Source organism: Macrobrachium nipponense, chromosome 31, assembly GCF_015104395.2.
Source record: "Macrobrachium nipponense isolate FS-2020 chromosome 31, ASM1510439v2, whole genome shotgun sequence".
Lineage (NCBI taxonomy): Eukaryota > Metazoa > Arthropoda > Malacostraca > Decapoda > Palaemonidae > Macrobrachium > Macrobrachium nipponense.
This window is the reverse complement of record NC_061093.1, coordinates 37,023,903-37,029,054: the sequence shown is the minus strand read 5'-3', so window position 1 is coordinate 37,029,054 and position 5,152 is coordinate 37,023,903.

The window sequence follows — 5,152 nt, the reverse complement described above, 5'->3', positions numbered from 1 at the left end:
GAAAACAAAGTTATCTTGGTGGAAACTGCATTTTCAATCCCTCTGCACCATCAGCTTTTTCTCAAACACAGAAGAAAAAAACTGCTTACGTTTGTGAAATAAAGTAATAACAAACTATATTCTAATATTATATACTCAATCAAATACACACCACACACACTCACACACACACACACACACACACGAGCACTACATACATACATATATGCATACGTGAATATATACAAGCACACTCACATATATATAATATAAATATATATATATATATATATATATATATATATATATATATATATATATATATATATATATATATATATATATATATATATATATATAATTGAGGTGACATTCTTGAACAAAAGCATTCTCGCTCCATATCCTTAGCAAGCTTCTCAATGCAATTAAATTTTAATTCTGCAATTCATCTTCCATTTGGAAGGTCCAGAGTTCATTTCCCTCCTGGAGTGACCGTATGAAACGCTCTATTTATATGCAAAGTATCATTTCTGCAATTGTGTCTGAATTGTCGTTATGAATATTCAGAAGAAGCTGTCTGCCGTGCGATTTGGATTTGCAATTGCGCGTGGGCTTCTTGCTTAGTGATGTAATATTTGGAAATTATTTACGAGGTAGTATGAAGGATTTTCGTTACTCTGTTTAGGAACGTGAATTTTTACGCCGAGATTTAAAAAGTCAACAATAACCAGAATATATTTTAAAAACATTAGTTTCGCCTTCTTAGAAATATTTTCTAGTTAAGCAAAGGGGCCCAAAACATTAATCAGAAAACAGGAAAATACTCAATGTGGCGAATAACACCTCATGGCAAAATTCAGAATTTTATGGATTTTTCGTATCCAAAATTACGTTTCAATGTCTCATCACATTTAGTGCGTAACTTACTTTCAAAACGACTTTCATTTATCGAACATTAGACTTTGTTTACGAATTTTGTTCATCGATGTCCTAGCAACTTTTCTTTTGGCTCTGAACAAGTAGAATTAATGCGTTAAAAATAGACTATAAATGGATGATGAAAGTCGTCTCCTTTCTGAAATCATTGCAATTACCACATAAGAGTAAAATTAAGCTGATGAGAACAACTACGGGGGACTGAGGCATATTTCTGAGTGCCAGCAGATCACACAAAAATAAAATGTTTGTATTCAGACATTATCAGAAAAAAAACTATAAAGTAATGCATGACTATAGACTATATTGTCGTTGTGAATTTGAGAGAGAGAAAATAAAGCGCAAGTTGAATGAGTCATTACATCAGCTGTGACATTTTACCTTTTAGCACATCAATTAACAAGGTTTGAGTAAGCATCCCAATTTTTAAAGCGTGGTGATTTTAAGAACGCGGCGCACACACATAAATATAATATAATATAATATAATATATATATATACATATACTATATATATATATATATATATATATATATAGATATATATATATATATATATATATATATGTATATATATATATATATATAATATATATATATATATATAGATATATATATATATATATATATATGTGTGTGTGTGTGTGTGTGTGTGTGTGATATATATATATATATATATATATATATATATATATATATATATATATATATATATATATATATATATACGTGTGTGTGTGTGTGTGTGTGTTAGTATGTATGTAGTGGGAGCTCCATAAATGCAAATTGTCATATAAAACAATTCCGTACTGCCTTCAAGTTCCTCATTTGATGAAGAAGAGATGAGCGTCTATTTCACCTGAAATGTCAGTGTTATGCTTTCAATTCTTAAATTTTGCATTAAAATGGAAATCTGCGTTTTTCCAGGTGTCGGGAGCGAATCATTAATGCAACAGGAATATATAATCATAGAAGGACCTTCCTCTTTATGACAGCATTTCAGTTCTCCCCTTCACTGTCATACATCACATGCAGGGGAGGTCTTTAGGGTTCGAGTTGGGTGCTATTAATAATTTAAGGCAATATCCCGTCGCCGGATGTAAGTTATTCTCTCTCTCTCTCTCTCTCTCTCTCTCTCTCTCTCTCTCTCTCTCTCTCTCGCTTATTATGTATGAAACATACAACTATTTATGATAAGGGATGTGATCAGTACGCGAAAGTAATATTTGAAATCTCTCATGTTAATTATATGTTGCTCAGTTCGTGATATGCGTCAGCAGCAAGTCTTACTTGGGGACCTCTGCCCTACACAAACTATATCCAAAATGCTGAGGCACATACCATTCCACGACCTCTTTCATGCGATTGATGCATTCCTAGCCATTCTATCCACAAATATCTAACAATCTTAAATTACCTTGGTCCATTCCTTAACCTATTGCTAGAGCTCTTTTACCACTTTTATTTTTTTTTACCTTCATATTCAAATTCTGCTATCCACTTCTCAGACTAGAGCTGATTAATACTCATTTCGTATATTCCTAACCCTATGCCTCCACATACAAGCAATCAGTTTTGAGATTTGCCCTTTTCCTTGTCCTACTGGGTCGTCTACCTATATTTACTGCCCTAATAACGTCGTTCTTGCACCTTCTTGCAAAAACCTTTCAAACTTTCTTTTTCACCAATCGGTGCTGTACCTAGATTATATCATTCTTTGCAATGGTGTATCTCAATCAGGCATGGGCAATAGTGCACTCCAATCACAGCATAACTTTTGAGCCTAACGGTTTTGGTTTAGAGGAAACGTAAGTCGTTGATGGTGGCACTCCTCTGGTTTTTAACAAGTACATTGAAATAAAGTTGTTAGACCAGATATTGACGGGGATGCTCATGTATGACTCCTATAACATGATTATGACGACACTAATCGTTTGAAAACTATTCAGTATTATAAAAGAAGACCGAAGATGAGAGATTTAAAAAGTTATGCAGCTCACTACAACAAAACTGTAAAATAAAAGTACAATCCAGCTGCAGGAGTATCAAGTTTATTTCCTTGCTCAAGGAGGAGCAGGAAAAGCCCAAAATCATGACATGAGGATCTGTGGAAGGAACCAGCACAGAAGACATGGCGAACAAGAGGAGAGCAACGAGCCATGTGTTTTCAATTCCGGTTGTGAAAAGGAAGAGAAAAGATTACAAGAGTTTTTGTCGATATGAGCGACAGGAGGAAAATGTAGCAAGAAAAGCGAAAACCACTGGAGGAAAATAATACTACCTATCAAGGTTCTTCATATAATATTAAGGGAGCCTTCTTTTACTTTCATTGAGAATGAACTACACAGATAAAGAGAATACAATCTGTGATAGAACACATATATGAGAACAAAAGGGCCACAAACCTTTCCCACTTGATATTTCGCATTGTGAGATATGAAATTATAGACCATAAAGAAGGATTTAACTTTACACGGAAACGGTAGGGATATTAGGAGATTAGGAGAGGAGAGAGAGAGAGAGATGAACAAGCAAACAGACGGGATTACAGACGGACAGACAGAAAAACAGACAGACACAAAGCGTTGAAACTTCAACAGTGTAAATACTGTGTGTGTGCATGTGTCTGTATGATATAATGTAAATACTACTTTCCGCGTATATATGCATAAACAGAGTGCGAGTATTGAATGCTAAAAAACAAAAACCTTATGTTACAAAACCATATCGAATTTATAACATTCCTTAGACAACACATTTCTTTAGAACACATGCTTGTAACAGTTAAGAAAACGTGTAAGAAAAAAGAGATTGGCATATTGGGCCACTTATACACATATGACTTTATTATACTTAGAAATATTAATCTCAAATACCGACTTCACAACATCTTGGAAATGGCTTAGACACATTTATGACTGCATCTGTCCCGGCTAGTTCTAACGAAAATTCTAAGTCTTCTGATCCCAGTCTTCTGATCCCGGATTAGTGATGGGTCTCTAATAATTTCCATTTGACATAAGCTAATCATTAACGCTTTCTTTTTTCTGAGATAAACTTTTCTCTTTGGCGGTGATCATTTCTTTTCTCACTGAATATAAACAAGCAATATATTAAACAGCATTTCTGATTTAAAATCACATGCAATGACGCACAACTCAGCACAATATAATTACTTGGCAGACAGGAGTCGTAATTTCATTAATAATTGTCAAAAATTATTAATAACCTTAAATCGTTAGTGTGCGAGTGATGATAGCTGTTAAACGCATCGAATGCATTAATAGGATATCGATATTAAATCATTTATTTATAATAAAAAAATATTGTTAAAGATATTATGTAAATTGAATCTGGTAATGTACGTAGTGTTATTTGATTAGGAAAATTATCCTACTGCAGTATGTCTGCAAACTAAAACTAATTTCTTTATGTTCTAGAATTTTAACAGGAGTATTTTTCTTTGATAATAAATCCAAATACTAATTTGGCTCAAAACAATAACAAAGAAAAACTATTCCCCAGATTAGTAATATTAGTATATCAGAACTGTAAAGTTTCCTTTTATTAATAAATCTCTGATGAACAATGGTAATATTATACAGTTAGAGAAGATATGTGCTGCATTCAATCAACATACGTAAATTAAAAAAAAAAAAATTACCATTTGGTAAAGTTACAGTATGAAGGTTTAATTTCGAATTACTGTAAAGATGTATTACTTTGTATATGTATACATTTTATGAAAATATATTTACCTGTGATATCTGTTTACCGTTAATTTCATTCAAGAGTAAATTAAGGCTTGTGATAATATTCCTAGATTATATAATTCTTTGCAATGGTGTATCTCAATCAGTTTTGATAATTAATAGTATATCGCTGCGCTTTTTTTTAACATATCAAATTGATGCCGTCTCGGATTAGAGGAGAAATGGAAATCATCAATTCAGAGGCTGGAATTAATTTAATTGCGATCCGTGAATCAAACTCACATCCAGCTACAGAACTACAACTTCCATTATTCAGTCTTTCATTTTCCCCGATAACCAGATATAGCCGAGAACCACACGGGATTTATTGTCATTTACTCCTGGAGAGTTGTTATATAAGCCGGAGAAGAAGCTTCCCGGTTTGTTTTTCCCCCCGCCAAAAAATATATTTCTTGGGAAAGAACAGAAAACACCCAGACTTATGAAAGTCTTCCGAGAAAGGAGGCCAAGACGCCATGAGTGTTC